Source organism: Triticum dicoccoides, chromosome 6B (genome assembly GCF_002162155.2).
Source record: "Triticum dicoccoides isolate Atlit2015 ecotype Zavitan chromosome 6B, WEW_v2.0, whole genome shotgun sequence".
Taxonomy (NCBI): Eukaryota; Viridiplantae; Streptophyta; class Magnoliopsida; order Poales; family Poaceae; genus Triticum; species Triticum dicoccoides.
In genome coordinates, this window is record NC_041391.1 from 425,121,976 (window position 1) to 425,143,430 (window position 21,455).

The window sequence follows — 21,455 nt, forward strand, 5'->3', positions numbered from 1 at the left end:
CGCGCCGCCAGTCGGCCTCCTCCCCACCGTGCTGTCGTCCGATCTCCTCCCCATCGCGCCACCGCCCGGCCTTCTCCTCGAGCGTGCTGCCGCCCGACCCTCTCCCCATCGATGGCAGCGTCTCCATTCTGCTCCGGCTGCCTCTCTCCCTCCGACCACCATGGCTCCAACCTCTCGCATCTCACACTGCCCTCATGTCGTCGGAGCACCCTGTCCGTTCACATCCACCACTTTCAGGCCGTTCAGTGCCACCACCTAAAGCGGTTCACCGTAGCAGAACCCTGGATCCTGCTGCCACCATGTCTCTCTCCTGTTGCAGCATGGCTCAGCTACTGCACTTGGTGGAGGGCGGAGCCTTTCCCATGTGGAATGCAAGTGTTCATGAGGTAGGAGCGGAGAAGGAAGATGGAATCTATTGGCTACGGTGGAGGTACCAGACTTTGATATGATGATGCTTACTAATAGAAGTGAAGGTCAGGTTCCCGCGGTTTTAAACTCCCTCGCTTACCAAAGAGATTTCATTTAGGATTTTTTGTCAGTAAGGCTGTAAGCAATTGGGAGATCCCTAGTAAGCCACTGTATGTTTCTTTATACAATCCCAAATGGATTATATAGCTCCTTATAACAGAATAAATATTCTGGAAAAAGCTCAAATACTATCATATGGTCAGTTCAAAAAAATCTGACGAGCACTTGCAATGTTCATAGTTTTTGCAGAAAAGATTTCAAAAAACTCGGGTTCACCGATTTAATGAATTGCTATAAGTTCAAATTTGCTAATATCTATAGTTCTGGTTGAGGAATTTAGGTTGTTTATTTTTCTAACCCCTGATTATCTATAGTTCATTAGTTCATTGTCACTACACACATTGTTTAAAAACTTAAAGTTCAGAGGGGTGGTTGTATTTAGTACTACTAAATTGGACTATTTAAGTCCAAATGTTTACTTTGCATGATGGCACAAATTGTGTATCGTGTAGTTCCTCCACTAAAGCCACTGCGGCCCACGGCAGCCCTTGGTGGCGGAGTTCGTCGCGTCCATCAGTCGAACCCCATGGCTTCAGGGTGTCCGAGTTTCGTCGCGGCCATCAGTTCAGAAACCTGTGTCACTGCGTGTGTTGCAATCACGACCATTTGTGTCACAACATGCTCCGTGACCGGCCTCCTGCGCACCGTGACCCCTGCCGCACTCCTTCCTCTCCCTGAAGCCACTCGTGCCCTCCCAAGCTTGATATCCTACTATGGCGATGAGCTCCTATACATCGCCGAAGTTCCATACCCGCTCAATGGCACCAGCATGAGGATGCAGCAACTAGGCTGAACGCCAGTTCGTGCCTCAAGGTCAAGTATGCAGACGCATGCAGAGGAGGTATCCATCTCTCTCTTCCGGCTCCTATGCTTTATTTGTACTAAGCTTTTGTGAAGATCACATGTTTCTTATAATCTTTACATGCACACTCTTTCTATTTTGTCCCTCGCATAGTCACTTTGCCTTTTGATGCTTAAATGCACCTTTAGTGCAGGTTGTCCGGTGCGCCAAGTATTGCCAGCAGCGATGCCTGCTTACGTCTTCCTGTGTAATTCGCCAAGGCTGTGTCCTCCTCCAGAGATAAGAAGAGTGACAAGGAGGTAAAAGGAACACCAGATTTTCACAAATTTTGCAGATGTAGTACGTATTTTCCATTTTGCCAAAATAGTGAGCCTATGTGCCGATGTTTCTCTCGTCTTCTCTTGGACGTATTTGTCTAGATGGAGAGCACGGTCTTTTTTTCGTGGAGCTGTTGCTGCTGCAGTACGACCTTGTCCAGTCTAGGCCCTCCATGGTTGCTGCTGCTATTTCGGCAACCAGGCTGATCCCCGAAGAAGACCCCTATGTGGACTGACAATCTAAATTATAGTATGTGTTCTTTATTTACAATTGAAGTTCAAAAATATCATTGGCAGGGGTACAGAAATAATTATAGTTGTTATAGCAAAAACAAATTGCAGAAACTTAAAGAACAAAATTATTGGTACACATAAACAAATTGGATTTATGTGTTATGTAGTATTGGTACTTAAGAACAAAAGTTTATATTTCAACTTTAAATAGTTCAGTACTACGTAGAAAGGAACATAAGTCCTCTCCCACTGCCTCCATGGCCATTCGACGCCATCACTGCAGGCCGTTCAATGCCACCATCGCATGCCTTTCATTGCAGCAGCACCCTGGATCCGCCCGGCTCCCTTTCCCAGCGGCGCGCCGCCGACCGGCTCCCTTCCCTAGAGCGTCGTTGCGGCCCCAGCCCCACTTCCTTGCCATGGCACAGCACTGTCGATTGCGGCCTTCCCCATCTTCCCCCTAGTGCCTCGTGGTGGAATCACAAAGACAATTGATGTTGCTATTTATTTTTGCTAATGCTCATTCAAATCTCATGCTACTTATGTGCTAAATTTGATGCTCTATAGTTTCTTGTCGAAATGCCTATGAGAAGCAAAAATATTTTGATGAAATTTGATGTTGTTATTCCTATGTTCCAACAGTTTTTCTGTGTGCTGTAATTTTCCTCTGTCAATCCAAAAAAGCAGCAGTTTAGCATGAAAAATAGTTTTTTCTCTTCATAGTACACAACAGAAAAGGTATTTGTCTCCAACTAGCATTAAGAGTTCAAAGTACACAAAGGAAAAATGTTCAATTTTCAAAACTTTAAGAGTTCAAAGTACACAAGAACATAAGTCCACTATGCTTTGTGTTAGATATCTGAGGGGAACTTCAATTTTTTTTGAGTTCAACTTTAGAATGTGTTTCAGTTCGTCTACTTCCCGGTCGTCCTGAGCTGGGGAATTGGTGCTACTGTTTATGTGTTTGCAACTGTGATTGATGCACTACATTTCAATTTCGCATGTAGTTCAAAGATCGTAAGGGCTTTGGAGCTTCATTTTTACACTTCATCTTTTGAATGCTATTCGGTTCATGTACTTCCCAATCGTAATGTCCATATTGTAGATAATATTTGCATTGTCTTAAATTTTTTGAAACAAGCTTCAGTACAAGAAAAATGGGTTAGTCAGTTCATCCATATGCAAACCCATATAACAAAACGTATCGCTAATCCAATTAGTTGAGGATGGGCAACATATGTTTAAGAAAGCATTTATACCATGTTACAAAAAAAATTCCCCTCTGTTCCATAGAGGATTTTGTGTTTTTTTATATATTTTAGAAAAACAAGTGTACACATAGTATCTTGGCATTTGATAATTGTTTGCAACCCATACATTAATTTGATGATTATGTAATTGCATTAGGGCGTTACCGTAGGTCTAATAGTCTAGTATGTATTTGATAATTGTTTGGGAGTGCCTAGTCTGGCAAAAGTTTTCAAGTAGTGAAGATTTTAGCATTAAACTATGCAAACAATTTAAAAGTACTAAATTCCAACTTGTAAACCAGTAGCAGTCCTATAGTGCAGCATGCATCAAATTAAAAAATAGCAAAACTGACTTGAAACAAATTCCCATCTGGTTGTTTATTTCGTAGCTCATCGTTTCTAATACAAGCCAACGCTTCTATTCTAATCTAGTTGTTTATTTTGTAGCTCACTTTTTCTAATGTAATGTTAGAAGTTCACTAGATGAAAAATTCTCTGTGTTAGCTAGATCAGTACGAGTGCTCAGCAGTACGACAAGTAGCTGTACTGATTAGTACGACTTACACAAAATACTAGTACTGATCAGTAATGTTCTTAATATTAAAAGTAACATCCATATAAGAAAAATGCTTCTATTCTAACACATTTTTTTGGAAAAAATAGCACTAGTACTGATGAGTCGTACTGACAAGGATGTCGTTCTACAATTCTGATGAGTCGTACTGACAAGGACATAATTATTGTGCAAATGGAAAAAAACAAAATGTTTTATAAAGAAATTTGCTTGAAGTTCAATTACTATGGTCTAAAAAATTCGATTACATCGCTAGTGCATTCAGAATTGCTATTTTTTTGAAAAATGAAGTTCCTGTTTCAGGATTATGTAAGTTCAAAAATATTGTATGATGTGTGTGCCATAGTTATCTGAACTTTGATTCTGACTAATATTCCATTATAGCACTACTGCATATTCACTTCTGATTGCTTCTTGCTACCACTATTTTTATCATGATTTTGTGTGTCCACCCAGGAGTGTTTTTATTCGTAGGAAAATGAACCAAAAAAAGTGGTTGCTACTAGTGTTTGGAAATTATAATTACTAGAACTATTATTTCTCACCCTTTTAATTATTGGCTAATTCTTGTAAAAAGTAGTGGTTAATCTTGCTAATTACTTTGATGTGATGCCTAGGTGGTCAGTCCAGCTCCTGCAACCAACACAGGTCGTTGCCCCTTTTGCCACAACAGCAGCAACACAAACATTAGTGTGGTGGTCCTTAACCAGTTCCTCACGCGGCCTCCGCGCAAGCCCTGCTCATGTATGCTTACACCAAAAGTACACCTCTTGCTACTCTCCTTGTACTTGCACTTGATTATTTTCTAATCAATAATTCCTATTGCTTCCTCTTGGGAGAAGGGATCCCATGTTAAAGCTGTCTTAGTGCTCACCCACTGTTTATATTCATCACCATAGTGTATGAAACATATGAAAACCATTCTGGCTTCGGAGAAAATATAACCAGTACATGTGCAATTGTGCGAGAAGTTCCCTTATGAAAGTTCCTTGTAAACAAACCACATGAAAGTTCATCGAGAAAAACTTTGTAAGTTCAAAATGGCTATAGGAAAACTTTGTAGGTTCAGATGGGTATAGAAAACTTCGTAAGTTCAAAATGGGCACACCTAACAGTGCATGAATAAATAAACTAAACCCTACAAAGTCCATGTTGGTCGGTCTACAGTGTGTTGTCAAGAAGGTTGTTGGCCTTGGAGGCCGACACTGGCTTATCATCTACCTTCCAATTATTATTAGGCATATACCACTGAAACTGCAGGTCGCACCCTCCTCCCGCTGTAGGTCGCGCCCTTCTCCCGCATAGCCTGTTGGTTGGCGTACCATGACCCCTCCTTATATTTTTGGTATGAATTTGATGAATCTTCTTGATGCTCTATTCTTATTCATCTAGAAATTCCTCCTCATATTGATTGTTTGTATTTCTTGTACCGGTTTTGTTCTTGCATGTATGTATCAGTTCGATGTTTTGAGATAGCTCAGATTACTTCCAACTATGAAGATTGACATGCATATTTGGGGATGAGATTTTCAGGTACTAGTTTGGCACTGTATCTAACCCGTACTAAAATATTTCAGCAGTTCAATGGGCGTGGGGTTCAGTTCGATGGTGACGACCCAGGCAGCCGGCCTTCGCATAACAAACTGGTGCAATTTGATCTTGTGTGAATTAGAAATCCCCTGATGCTGAGTGTGTCAGTACAACCCTATGCTACAAGGCACACGTACATCCACTTCACGTGTTAGTCAATAGTATTGTGCATTTTCTTGGTACCTTTGCTACTCTAGCCAAAATTATTTTGTTGTTCACTTTTCTGTGTTTTGTTGAATAATTCTCATGTTGTCTTTTCTGTGAGCTACAAAATCATAGTGCTTAAAGTATCGATGTGTGCGTCATACTTGAATTAAAGAGTTACAGGAGAAAGTACCCCTATTCCATTACTTTGAGCAGTACAAGTACACATTTCTCATAGTACAGTGCAGGCCCTGCACAAATGGCGCAGTGGTAGATTCTTGGTGAAGTCCGTTATAGCTTGATGGTTACTCTGAGGGAGTTCATGTCGAACTGCGCTTCAACTATGCATGATGCTTTTTTCGAAGAAAGAAACTATGGAAGGTTCAAATTATCTTGATAGTTCAATCACTGAAAAATGAGGAGTTCTGAGGGTTACATAAAACCTTTATGTAAAAAAATAGAGTAGAACAAGTAATGATCATATTTGTCATCATGCTTTTAGCTAAAATAGTGTATGATTGAAACTCGGTTCCTTTTAGATCACTATTTACTATAAAGGCGATTTAAAGTTTCATCCACATCATGTTCTTGCATCAAGCGACACAGTTTGATGTACCACTGAATTGCAGTTTGGTTCAGTTCTTATTCCAGTGACCAAGTTAGATCAATTTTTATTTTGTGTTCAATTCGGTTCAGTTTCTGCCCCGCATATAAGTTCACCTATTTTATTGCTAAAATAGGTTCATTTTGTTCCCTGTAGGATCTTGCCATGATTACCTTTGTGAAACCTTTACACTCAACACTCATATCTATGTATTGAGAACCAAATTTCTTTTTATAATGACCTTTACTTTCATACTGACATTTCATTTATCTTCTTTTACAGTAGATGTCTCTTCTGAAGCATTCACGGTCAAAAACAGCGGCAACCTCCGTTCAAGTTGAGCACTTGTCACCGCCCAAGTCGAGCACTAGGCACCTTCCAAGTTGATCAATCATATGGGGGGTACATAGCAGTGGGACATCAAGCTTCTGCACGGTAGGTCCATCCTTGAAGCACAAGACTTTTTGTCTTTCATTGCTCATAAAGTGTACTGATTGTTTGTTTTGAGTGGTACTGGTTTCGCCCAGTTTTAAGCTTTGGGATGGTTGAAATTCTGTTGGAGCACCGGTTTGGTGCTATGAGTTTTGTGTAATTTGGTGGTACACATTGGTTTTACAGTATTCAATCGATTTCAAAATGAAACACATCATTATGCAAACAAATTTGGTAGCAGTAAAGTCAGAGGAAAAAACAAATTAAATTAAAAAACACAAGTTCACAATTAAAGAAGTTGTAAGTTCAACACGATGTCCTAGATAAGTTTGGGAAAAAAAAGTTCAAATGGTAAAAGTTCAAGTCGTAAAATGAGAGAAGTCTAGAGCATTGCTGAAAAAAATTGTTGAGCTAAGAAAACACACAAAACATTCCTCCTTTTGAAGAAAAATGTCATTCAGTTCGATGATATAAACATGCAAGTTCGGGGATGATGATACCGTAAACCATTGAAAAGTTACAAGGAAAACGATACCGCAAAAACATAGTAAAAGTTACAAGGAAAACGATACCGCAAAAACATAGTAAAGTCTAGTACGTGAAAAACATGCACAGTACAAAACCATACGGGTATCCGTTCAAGTACTCTTTTTTCTGAACCATTCAAAACTACTGTCAAAAATACCTCAATACAAACACGTACATACATCAGTACAAGTACTCAGTTTTTTAGATAGGAAAAAACAACACGATGGGTTTCACCTTATTCAAAATTACTCTTAAACGGTTGCGAACTAGTGAAAATGTTCAACATGACTAAGTTTCGCATTTTCGATACTATCCAACGATATATTATTTGCCCCATTTCGACACACTTTTTAAAAAATCGCGTTCAAAATCAAATTTGACCGTATTCAAATTCGTTTTTAAACTGTAAGGAGTTAGAATTAAAAAACATTTCTATATGAAAAAGCTGCGCATTTTCCATAGCTTTCCAACGCCGTATGATTTTCATCAATCCGACAAACTGTTTTCAAAAAAACGCGAAAATACGTTTCGCCTAGAATTTTACCGTTTTTTAAATTACTTTTAAATGGTATATAATTTGAAAAAATGGTAAATATATGGAAGATGCGGATTTTTACCAGCTTTCCAATGCCATCTTATTTACTCAATTCCGACAAACCATTTGAAAATTGAGTCCAAAATACGATTCACGTTTTTGATTTTGAAAAAAACGGTTTTGAAAAAAACGTTTTCGGTTAGATGCAGTTTTCAAAACCGTTTTTCCTTCATACAAAAAACGTGAATCGTATTTTCGATCGCATTTCTAAACCGTTTATCGGAATGAGGCAAATAATAGGCGTTCGAAAGCTGCTGCAAAACCGCTCCTTCCACATGTTGATAGTTTTCTGTAGTTCCTTATGGTTAAAGAGTAATTAGGAAATCGTAAAATTTCGAAAACCGAATGGCCGAGTTCGTATTTTATATGGCATTTCTAAACGGCTAATCCAATTGAGGCAAACGACATGGCTTTGGAAAGCTTATGAAAATGCGCTACTTTTTCATGTTGAAAGTGTTTTCTAATTTTGAACGGTTTAAAAGAAATTTAGAAAACGATACAAGTTCTAGCAAATTTATATTTTCGAGCTAATTTTTGAACCGTAAGTACGAATGGATCAAATGTTATGGCTTCGGAAAGCTTGAGGAAATGTGGAACTTTTTTGTATCTATTATTTCTCCCAATTCCTTACGGTTTTAAGTCTGTTTTGCAAATGGCTAAAAACATTTTTTTGTCGTAATTTCTACAAACTTTATTGGAATGGGGCAAATAATATACACTTGAAAAGCTATAGAAAATGCGAAACTTTTTTATGTTGATGGTTTTCTCTGACTCCTAGCCGTTTTCAAGTAATTTTGAAAACAACGAGATCATGCGTTCTGCCTTTGTCGCGATACAGATTCTCTGAAAATGCACCGCGTGAAGAACTTGAACTTCTCGGTATGTCTACCTGAACTTCACTCTGTTTTTCACGTGTGTTTTTTCTCGTACCTCTCCATCCACTCACCGAAATTGAGCAACTGATATACAGATGGAAAGCTGCTGTAAACACACAACTTTCCCGTGTTGATCATTTTTTCATGCTCGCGATGTTTTTAAAAGTTTTTAATCTGAAATTCATTCAGTGTAGTTGTTGAACTTTCTGCCGTTTTCACGTTCAACTTCTATGACGTATTTTCGTTTGTAATTTTCTCATCCATTTGTTATTGTTACACAATTGATATTCCTTTTGTACAAACCTCTCTCACAATAATTTTTTTTACTTTCTCCCACCGAGGACATGAATTATAGCAACAAAAACTTTTAGTCTTTGTTTTTTTATTCTTTTATAATACAAAATGCATACCGTGTGGTAGACGAACTTCTGACAGTTATCAATCTGAACTTCTCTCGGTTACGTAAAAATATCTGAATTTTTTTAATTTTAATCTGAATTTCTCAATCTTTTTTATGACTTTTGAAGCGCTCTATTTTTAAAAGTTTAACTTCTTTGTTTTTTATTTTTGAACTTCTTGTTTACACTCTTTAATAACGAGGAAAATCTGAGTTTTTTTGTAATCATTGAACTTCTCCATCTTTTTAATATGGACTTCCTAATTTTTTTTTCTTAATCTTTTTTATGAAATTTTGAAGCGCTCTATTTTTTTAAAAGTTGAACTTCTTGTTATTTAATTTTTCAACTTCTTATTTTCCATTCTTTAATAATAAGGGAAATCTGAGTTTTCTATAATCATCGAACTTCCCCATCTTTCTAATTTGGACTTCCTGGTTTTATTTCTTTTAGTAACGGAAAAAATCCTACTTTTTGATACACATCGAGCCCCTTCGTTAAATTTGAACTTCTAGGTTAATTTTTTTGCTCGCAGCTCCCCATCCACTCACCGGAACACTCACTAGAATTGAGCAAGTGATATACCGATGGAAAGCTGATGTAAACACACAACTTTCCCATGTTGATCATTTTTTCATACTCGCGACAGTTTTTAAAGATTTTCATCAGAAATTCATTCAGTGTAGTAGTTGAACTTTCTGTTGTTTTCATGTTGAACTTCTGTGACGTATTTTCGTTTGTTTTTTTCTCATCCATTCATCATTGTTACACAAATGCTATTCCTTTTGTACAAACCTCTCTCACAATAATTTTTTAAACTTTCTCCAACCGAGGACTTGAACTTATAACAACAACAAAATTGGAGCTTGCCTTTTAAAATGAGAAAATTCTTTTGAAACTTTAGTTTTTCTTTTTTTTGAATTTGTTCATTTTATTATTTAGTGACGAGAAAACATCTAAGTTTTTTTAACTTTCGAACTTCTTTCTTATTTTACACTGAACTTCTTAGGAAAATATGGGTTTTAAATAAGCCAACAATTTTTTTAGGTTTTTAAATTGAACTTCTTGGGTTTTTTTTGACCTTCTCGGTTATTTCAAATTGAACTTCTAGCGTTTTCAAGTTTGAACTTCAATGTTTTTTTTACTTTCTCGGTTATTTCAAATTTTCTAGTTTTTTAAAGTCCATTTTTTATAAAAAAAAATTGAACTGCTCTGTTATTTGAGTTCGGCTTCTTTATTATTTTTTAGAAATGAGGAAAATCTAATTTTTTAAAAAATGGGTTATTTTTTAGAAACGAGAAAAATCCAAAATTTTAATGAGCATCGGACTACTCTCTTATTTTAATTTGACCTTCTTGGTTTATTTTTTAGAAATAGGGAAAAAATCTATTTCTTTATTTTTAGATCAAACTAATGTGTTATTTAAATTTTGAACTTCTTAGTTGTATTTTATAGACGGAAAATTGGATTACTATTGAATTTACTTTTTCACATTGTAAATATTGTTTCGTATGTTTCAACTAAAAATGTCTAAGCTTCTGCATTTAAATTGGCCATATGGGCAAACATCGAAAATAACACAATCATCTTTTTTCCATGATTTGTGAATTTACTGTTGTTTTATTTTCTATCTTTTTAGTACAAATTGAACTGCGCAAGTTTCACATGGTGAACTTTTGTATTTTTAATAAACACAACAAATTGTTACAAACAACGTTTTTATATAAATACACAACAGTTGAAGTAATTTTTTTTGGCTCACACAATAACTCACACCCACACTACAGAAATTGAACTGCTCCAATGCGTGCCTCATGAGATCTTTGTCATCCTTGCCGGTTCTCTCAGTTCTGCAGGACGGGGGACAGGGATCGACGACGGGAGCCCGCACAAGGGACCTCTATTGACGGGATCGTGGGAGGCACAGAAAACATCGACCGGGGAAGGGATTTCCTGCAGGGCGGCCTTCGGCACCGGTGCTGGGGGCAACTGGCGGTGGCGGCAGAGGTAGGGGATGGGACGCGGGGGGGGGGGTGATGCAGCAGTAGGGAAAACAAAAGTATCTTTGCATAAATACAAATGTTCAATTCGGTAGCACAAATACAATATGAATTTTAGTACCGAACAACAACTACATGCATATCATCAAAAAATTCTTTTTTGACTAAAATTTGCATAAACACCAGCCACGTACTTCATATATTCTCAGGCATAAAAGAACTTTGGTCTCAGGCATTACATCATTGTTGAAGAAAAGTTCATGTTTTTTGACTTACAAATGTCTTCCTGAAGAAAAGTGTAAATGCCTTACTCTTTTTTATTAAACATCATGCCTTACTCTTTATGCAAAGGAGGCTGGCGGCAAGCACGACCTCTCGTCGGAGCGCTGCCTGTACGTTCTGGCCTTTGTCATCGTTATTGTTGTGCTGCAAATGGCATGAAGTTAAATTTTCTAGAGGGCGCAACCATCTCAAATTGAGAAGTGCCTTTTTTCTGACAACACAAACTGTTTTTGTATATTCATTGATAAGATAGGAGATATAAAACAGAAAAAGCAAGCAAGCAAGCCTCAGATTGTGGCATTTGCCTGGGTCAACTACAAGACACTAGCAAGCGAATATAAACACACATCATTCAGATTTGTATGCTATAAATTAGTTCAACAAGCATGTACCTTCGTTTTCTCCAACTGCATCTTCAGGTTTCTCCATGGCTATTGAGACGCTGTAAAGCAGAGAACAGGCAGAGGAGACAACAAGGCCGAGAGTTGTGACAAAAGCAGAGAGTTTAATTCTCGGAGAGTTCCTGAAAGCACATAGCTAGCAATGATTAACAAGAGTACTAATAGTACACCTAATAGTAGCATCTAAAAATTTAGATACGAGAGAAAACAAAGCTCTTTCTCGCAAAGTGAAAACTGAATAAACCAATGCAAAAGGCCCTTATTTTCTCACTAATACGACTAATCTGTCAAGCAATGAGCCAAGCAAAAAAGAAATCAAGATCCTACCGCCCCAAGACCTAGATTAATTATAAAAAAGCAAAAAGGGGAACTACCTCAGGAAGTTCAAGTTGGTCGTCACGAGGAGAACAACATGTGCGTGCTAGTGGCTGGAATGCCGTGATGATGGTGGTGGCATGGAGCTTCACCCGAAGGGGGCACTGAAGGAGGGGATGGCGCACCTCGCCGGAGATGGATGGGCGGGAGCGGCCACTCCATGGATGAACCATATTCCAGGAAGGTCAAGGTGGCCCTCATGAGAAGGTCAGTGTGGTCGGCCAAGACGGCGCGGGGGCAGGGGAGGGGGATCCCGGCCAGCGGGGTGATGCGGCGGCCCACATCAGCTCCGGCGAGGAAGAAGGGCATGCGTGAAGAAGAGGCACTGGGGCAGGCGAGCTCCACCGTGGCGCATGTTTGGGAGGTTCCTCTCTAGGGCGGCGACAAGAGGAACAACGCGGTGGTTGCCGTGGCGAGCTCCGCCGGTTGGATTCAGTAAGAGGCCGCGGCGGCGAGGTTTGCAGCGGGTGGCGACGCGCGAGGTTGGCCGGTAGTGTAGTGGCATCAAAGAGGATCTCGGGAAGAGGGGGGTGATGTCGGCCGGTGGTGGCGCCGCCGCCGGTTGGGGGCGGGGTGGCGGGCGCATTGCCGTTTTGGGGCAGGAGGTGTGGGAGGGAGGTGGGGGATCTGGATCGGGGTAGATGGTGGATCGGGATTGGGGGAGGTGGGTGGGCTTTTTTTCTTTTGTTTATCGCTGCCTGGTTCGGGAGTTCGGGAGCATCCGGTCCGGCCTTAGGTCGTGTCATGATTCAAATAGTTATTCTAATCTGAGATTATAATAGGACAACACTATTATAATCATGGTATTAGAATAGTTATTTGGATCACAGTAGGCCTATATATATAGGTGGCGACGAGGATGTTCCCGAGCTCCTGAACCCGCAGAAAAGAAATCCCAACCCACCACCGCTCGTCCCCAACCTCCCCGATCCCATCGCCAGGGAGCTCCCGCCCTGCGCCTCTCTGCTCGGCTGCCGCACCGTGCCCGCTTCCCGGCCACCTCCGCCGTCCACCGGGATCGCCATCGCCGCCATCCATCCGACTCGCCGTAGCCGCCATCCATCCCGCTCGTCGCCGCCATCCATCCCACTCGCCGCCGCCATCCACCCCGCTCGCCGTCGCCACCATCCACCCGACGCGGCCACAACTGCGGACGAGCTTTGTCCGCCGGCGAGACCCAGCCATCGCGCGCCGCCGCGACACACCTCCGCTACCAACCAGAAACGCCGCCGCAACTCCTCTCCAGATCCCAGCGCCATCGCCCCCCACGCGTTGCCGCGCATGACGGCAACACCCACCAGCGTGGGCCGCGGCACCACCTACCGGCCTTTTGTGGTCCCCTCCACCACCCCTGGCCACGGCCCTGCCCCAGCCACTGAGCGCCGGACTCCCCCATCTCCTTCCGTCTTCCTCTACGTGTGATAGACGCCATGGTAGGGGCCGTGAGATCGCTGGAATTTCTTGCCCCGGCGCCACAACCTGCAGCCGGCGCCATAGCATCCAGGCCGTACAACTTCATCGTCTCAGGCCGTCCAACTTTGCCTATGTGAGCGCGCGTCGCACCTCGCAACTTGCTCCGCTTCAAGGCGCCATGCTTGTGGCAGGTGACCTCGTTTGATGTCTCCAGTTGGTTCCTTCCCCTGTCCTGAAAATGTATCCAAATCAAAACACCAATTCGTCCACCCTTCCCAGTTCTGTATTGTTCTCTAAGTGATTTGGATGTGTGAAGTTCACCTGTACTGTTCCCCCCGTCCAGTTTGTGTACCTGCTCCATTTTTGTTCCAACTTAGCCCCATGTCGTGTGCCAAATCCTGTAACAGACCATGAAGCTTTGCCTCCCTGCTACTGCTACATGAAGTGCTTGCTTCCTCATTTGCAATTTGGGATGGAGTTAAATAGCTTTTGCTAGAGTTCAGATAATCGAATGACAGAGGTTGCTCTAGAAACTAGAGTAGTAAACTTCAGGCTTCAGAGTGCAGATAACTGAATGTTCATTCAGTCGAACATGCTGGCATCGAGGTTATATGATGATATTGAGAAGTTCAAAAAGAAGAGTTCCATGAAAGTTCAAATTCAAGAAAGAGCGTTACGAAGTACTAGTATTTTATATTACTAAAAAGATTAGTGTGTTTGGTGCGTGCATGCTGATTGTGATGTCTCCTGTGTGTGCGCGCTCACAGTGTGGGGGTTCGTGTGTTCTCGTGTGTGTTGCGAGCTCATGTGTGCGCTTTGTATTTTTTTCATTTATGTGCGCTCTGGTGTGTGTACGTGCGCGCGCGCGCGTGTTGCATGCATGCTCCGGTGTGTCTGTGGTTCTATTTTTTTTGGGGGGGAAATTTGTGGTTCTATTCAAAATATATTGATGCTAAGGCACGAAAAAACGCAATGAAAAAATTATTTAGAAACCGATTAATTTCTTTTCTAAGAATAACATTAAGAAACTCAAATTTAAATAACAAAGAAATTCGAAGTATATAAAAAAACTCACATTTTTTGCTCGTTACTAAAGAATAAAAAAAGTTTAAAATCAAAATAAAGGAACAACTAAAAAACATTTAAAATAGCTTTTCCGTGCTTTTAAAAAAGCTAGAAGTTCAAACTAAAATAATGAAGTGGTTCTATTAAAAAAAATATGTTTTGACCGTTATTAGAAAACTCAGATATCCCTTGTTATTAAAGAATCAATCATGAAATTCAAATTAAAAAAATCTGTCAAATTTGATGTTTCTTTAAAAATCAAAAAGAACTCTCTACTTGACTTTTTTTTTAAATATGAAGTTTAAATTAAAGTAGCACATAAGTTCGAAGTTTATTAAAACCTCAGATTTACATGTTAAAAAACAAAAAAACCAATGTCATTTTGTGCATTTTCGAAAAGTTTATAAAAATGGTGTCTCTACATTTTACTAAAAAATTGGAGAAGTTCAAATTTGAATAACATAGAAGTTGAAAATGTTTATTCCAAAACCAAGAAGGTCAAACTAAAAAACTGAGCAGTTTAAAAAGTTTGTAAAACATAGATTTGCCCCTATTTTTTTAAGATCTGGAAGTTCTAATTTTAAAAAGTGAGTCGTTTGATGTTTATTACATAACAAGGACTTTCCCCTATACAAATGAATAACAACAAATGTCCTAATTAAAAAATAAAGTTGTTTGATGTTTATAAAAATCTTAGATTTTCCCCAATACTAAAGATTAAAACCACGAAGTTTGATTTTAAAAAATAGAGTAGTTCAATGCATATTAAAAACTCAGTTTTCTCTCTTTACTAAATAATAAAACCAAAGAAGTTCAACTTTTAAAAGCAGAGCGTTTGATATTTATTTGAAAAACTCAGTTTTTTGTTACAGAAGAATAATAACGATAAGGTCTATTCGAAATAACGAAGAAGTTCAATGTTTCTAGCAAAACTCCATTTTTCACATTTCTAAAACGCACACAAAGAAGTTGAAAAAACAGTTAGACCGGTTCGATGTCTATAAAAGCTCAGATTTTTTTCGTTACTAAATTGAAATAGAGAGAAGTTCAAATTGACAACAGACGGAAGTTCACGTACTGCATGGTGTGTGTTTCATATGAGAAAATAGGAGTAAAAAGGCAAAGTCCAAAATTTTTGTTGCTAGAAGTTCAAGTGCACAGACAGGGAAAAATCAAAAAGTTCCTCTTATTCAAGAAGTTTCCACAACGGAAGCTCAAATTAAAATAACAACAGAAAGTTTAGAAAATTTAATTAGAAAAAGAATGTGGAGGGGTTCCAATATTTATGACAAACTAGGATATTTTGATGCTAAAAGAAATAAACCAAGAAGTCCAAATTATAAAATAAGAGAAGTTCAATATTTATAAAAAACATAGGTTTTCTTCATTACTAAAGAATAAAATTAAGAAGTTCAAACTAAATAAAGGAGTAGTTTGATGTTTACGGAAAACTCAAATTCTTTCCATTTCTAGGAAAAATAAAAGTATGAGGTTCAAATAAAAAAAATGTTTGATGCTTATTTAAAAACATATTTTTTTTCTAAGAATAAGACTAAGAAGTTCAATTTGAAATAACATAGAAGTTCGAAGTACATAAAAAACTCAGATTTGTTGCAAGAAGTTCACGTGCACCTCCGTGCACGGTTCAGAATTTATATTACACGACGTTCGACCTCCAATTACATGTTTTAAAATGGCAAGAAATGACGTTCGACCTTTAATTTTGTGTAATTCGACGTATACACAAAAATTTGACAGAAGTTCATAGTGAAAACAGCGAGAAGTTCAAGTAGTACAAGGAATGCATTTCAGGTGAGAATAAACGTATAGAGAAATAAAAGCTTAAAAGGTTTGTTCACAGAAGTTCAAGTGCTCTGTCCGGGGAAGTTCAAAAATTCTCGCGAGAGAGGTTCACCTTGTATTTCAATGTCCGAAAACACAAAAAAGAAATTGTTTTTTTGGGTTTTAAAATAATTCTCTCAATCCACGAAGAAGTTCAATTATTATTTGCGAGCATTTGATTTCAAAAAGAAAATAAAAATTCAAATTATAAAAATGGAGAAAGTTCATGTACCACATGGTGTGTGTTTAATATGAGAAAAATGAATTAAAAGGCAAGGTCTAATTTTTTTGTTGTTATAAGTTCAAGTACTCGGTCGGAGAAAGTTAAAAAAAATATTGCGAGAGATGTTTGTACAAAAGGAATATCATTTGTATAACATTAATGAATTTATGAGAAAATTACAAATGAAAATACGTCACAGAAGTTGAACGTGAAAACAACAGGAAGTTCAACTACTACACTGAATAAATTTCAGATGTAAAACTTTTAAAATCGTCGCGAGTATGAAAAAAATGATCTACACGGGAAAGTTGCGTGTTTACAGCAGCTTTCCATCGGTATATCACTTGCTTAATTCCGGTGAGTGGATGGAGAGCGACGAACAGTGGATAGAGATTTACGAGCAAAAAAAAGCACGTGAAAAACAGAGTGAAGTTCAAGCAGAACTGTCACAGAAGTTCAAGTACTTCACGCGATGCATTTTCGACGAATCTAATTTGCGATAAAGGCAGAACGAATGATCTCGCCATTTCTGATATTACTTGAAAATGGATGGTATTCAAAGAAAATCATCAACATAAAAAAGTTTCGCATTTTTTGTAGCTTTTCAACAGTATATTATTTGCCCCGTTCCGATGAAGTTTGTAAAAATTACGGCGAAAATACATTTTTATCCATTTTCAAAATCAACGTAAAACCGTAACGAATTTGGAGAAACAATATATACCAAAAAGTTTTGCATTTGTTCAGGCTTTCCAAGGCCATATCATTTGCTACATTTGGGCGTATGATTAAAAAAATAGATCGAAAATACAAACTTGGTAGGACTTGTACCGTTTTGTAAATTACTCTTAAACCATTCAAAACTAGAAATAACTTTCAACATGAGAAAGAAGCGCATCTTCATAAGCTTTCCAACGCCATATCAGTTGTCTCAATTGGATTAGGCGTTTAGAAATGGCATCGAAAATACGAACTCGGTTGTTCGGTTTGCGAAATTTTACGAGTTTCCACATTACTCTTTAATCATGGGGAATTAGAAAAAACTTTCAGCATGTGGAAGGAGCGGTTTTACAGCAGCTTTCCAACGCCATATTATTTGCCTCATTCCGATAAACGGTTTAGAAATGCGATCGAAAATACGATTCACGTTTTTTGTATGAAGAAAAAATGATTTTCAAAACTGCTCTTAAACTACTTAAATTTTGCCAAAATTTGAAGTTGGGTCATGATACTGGTGTCCATAGCTTTCCAACGGTATACCGCAAGCCTCATTTGGGCAATATTGACGGAAGTTCAACCTAGCACCAGGGGAAGTTCAGGTCGAACAACTCAGGCAGTAAATTTGCAAAAAAGCAATTTGATCACAACCCCCGAGAGCAAAATCCGCCATCGAGCGAGATTTCTATTTAAAACCAGTATTTAGTTGCTAAAAAATGTTTCTAGATTACAGTAACATCATATAGAACACTACTAACCAAAATAATTCGCGGGGGAAGCCACGGTTGCAAAGATAGCCCGAAGGTCGGGTTCGTACAGAGGGAAGTTCAGGCGCGTGTACAAAAAAAATACGTCACAGAAGTTCAACGTGAAAATAGCATGAAGTTCAACTACTACGCTGAATGAATTTCAGATGAAAAACTTTTAAAATCATTGCGAGTATGAAAAATGATCAACACGGGAAAGTTGCGTGTTTACAGCAGCTTTCCATCGGTATATCACTTGTTCAATCCCCGTGAGTGGATGGAGAGCTAGGAGCAGTGGATAGAGATATACGAGAGAAAAAAACACGTGAAAACAGAGTAAAGTTCAAGTACACGTGCCGAGAAGTTCAGGTTCTTCACGCGGTGCATTTTCGAAGAATTAGTTTCGCGATAAAGGTAGAACGAATAATCTCGCCATTTTCACAATTACCCGAAAACGGCTAGAAATCAGAGAAAACCATCAACACGAAAAAGTTTCGCATTTTCCGTAGCTTTTCAGCGGTATATTATTTGCCCCATTCCGATAAAGTATGTACAAATTATGCCAAAAATACGTTTTTATTCAATTTCCAATTTGACTTAAAACTGTAAGGATTTAGGAGAAATAATATTTACAAAAAAAGTTTCGCATTTGCTCAAACTTTCCAACACCGTATCATTTGTTGCATTCGGACGTACGGTTAAAAAATTAGCTCGAAAATACGAACTCGGTGGAACTTATACCGTTTTCTGAATTACTTTTAAACCATTCCTAATTAGAAAAAAACTTTTAACATGAAAACGTAGCGCATTTGCACAAGCTTTCCAATGCCATATCATTTGCCTCAAATGGAGTAGCCATTTAGAAATTACATTGAAAATACAAACTCGGCTGTTCGGTTTGCGAAATTTTACGATTTTCAAAATTATTCTTTATCCATAGGGATTTAGAGAAAACTTTCAACATGTGGAAGGAGCGGTTTTGTAGCAGCTTTCCAACGCTATATTATTTACCTCATTCCGATAAACGGTTTAGAAATGTGATCGAAAATACGATTCACGTTTTTTGTATGAAGAAAAAACGGTTTTCAAAACTGCTTTTAAACCACTTACATTTTGCCAAAAATTTAACTTGGATCATGATATTGGTGTCCATAGCTTTCTAACGGTATATCGCAAGCCCCATTTGGACACTTTTTAGCTGAAGTTCAACCTAGTACTCGGGGAAGGTCAGGCGCGTTACTCGGGAAGTTCATGTTGTGATCAGAATATTATTCTGATCCCGTGATAACACTTCTGATAATATATATAGCCGGTCTATTCTGCTAATATTAGCAGAATAACTATTCTGATAACACTTCCGCACTGCACGCTCAACGCAAGTGCACTGCACTTTCTGTAGCAAGGGCACTGCAATACACACTAGTGAACTTCATGTCGTAAAAAACTGCACAAAGTGTTTTTTGGTACTGTTTTTACTCTAATTTTTTAACCGTTTATCGGAACGAAGCGTATAATATACCGTGGGAAAGCTATGTATTAGGCGCAACTTTGCCATGTTGAACACTTTTCAAGATTCCTCGCCGTTTAAGAGCACTTTCAAAAATGGTGCGACGAATGACGAGTGGCAGCGAGCGTATTTTCGCAATTTTTTTCTAAACCGCTCATCGGAATAAAGCAAATGATACACCGTTGGAAAGATATCATCGAGGCGCATCTTTTTCATATCTATTATTTTTTCTAATTCGTTACAGTTTAAGAATAGTTTCAAATTTACTAAATCACAGAATTACGTTTTTTTTGAAATTTTTCAATTTTCGATACTGTTTTATCTCTAGTTTTTGAACCGTTTGCCGAAACAAGGAGTATGATACGCCGTTGGAAAGCTACGGACAAGGCACAACTTTCGTACATTGGAGTATTTTTCAGATTCCTTATGGTTTTTAGTTAATTTTGAAAATCGTGTGGCTGACGACGGGAGGCAGCGGCTGTTTTTCGCGAAATTTTTGCAAACCGCTGGTCGAAATGATTCAAATTATATTTCGTTGGAAAGATATCGATGAGGCGTAACTTTTTCATGTAGAACACTTCCGATAATTCCTTATGGTTTAAGTGCAGTTTTGATTTTACAAAAATGCGGACACTATGTTTTTTGCAACATCCAAATCGTCCTGCACTGCATCAGACAGATGAGTGCACTGCTTCAGACTGAAAACCGCACTGCATCTGACAGACTAAAAATTGTCATGCGTACGCGACGAACGAAATGCACTGCATCAGACAGATGAGTGCACTGCTTCAGACTGAAAACGCACTACATCTAAGAGACCGAAAATTGTCATGTGTACGCGACGAACGAAGTGCATTGTATCAAACAGATGAGTGCACTGCTTCAGACAGAAACCGCACTACATCAAACAGACTGAAAATCATCATGTGTACGCGATAACGAAGTGCACTACAACTCCCAATGCAATTTTACTTTCGTGTGCACTGCAATAAGGGAACCACAACTTTTTAACAATGAACTACAATAATTTTGAAAAATGTACTTCTTCGGTTCACAAGCGCACTGCTTTTTACAAAGAAAAATTTTACAAAGAAAAATAGAGTGTTCTGCACAGCTGGGAAGTTTTTCTTTTCTTTTTTCCATTCATGTGTTCTACACTAGACGAGTAGGTGTATGCATACGTTTCCCCGTAATTTTTAATAGGTGACCGTTCTGCACTGCATGAACTAGTCTAGCGCACTATGGAAGGTGCACATGTGCACTGCATGAACAATGCAAATATACCGAAAACACACATTATTGGCACGCGTCAGTGCCGAAAGAACTGCAGGGCAACCGATGGGAACTTCAAGCCGCACGGTTCTCTCGCCGGCCACGACAAAAAAAAATCTGAAAAACCTGCTGGCTGGAGCCTCATCTGCTGTCGATGTGGACTGTGAGGCCCCCACCTCTGGGGATGCAGTGGAGGAGATGGGTGGACTGCACGCGCACAACCGAGCTGCAACGGACGACAAAAACTGAAACATAGAAAGTCAAAAACTATCGAATTGGTCCATTTTCATACGCAAAGAACTAAAGGAAAAAAATAGTGAGTTGCACATAGTCAGCGATTGCCCCGCGTGCGTCCTCTGTGTGGACTGCAAGAGAAATTCTGCCCCAAGCCTCCAAACGGCTGCCCCGGCAGAGCGACCATGACCTGAGGCAGCGGCGCCAGGACCAGCGCCGCCCCCGACCATCGCAGGAGGCATGGGCTGCGGCGGTGACCTGCAGGAGGGGAAGGAGACCGGCGACCGGCCATTGACCTTCCTAGCATGGGATCCCAAGCAAGATGGGGAGGAGGACAGAAGGTAGCTGCCGCCGGCCCTGTTGCGCTCGAGCTCCACGAAGAGAGAAGGTGAACCTGCGGGATCTGCCCCCTGAGCACCATCATTACCTCCACTCCCATGGTAGCGCGGCGATGTGGATGTGGGAGTTACTCATCGGGGAAATACAACATGGTTGCCGGCCGGATCCAGC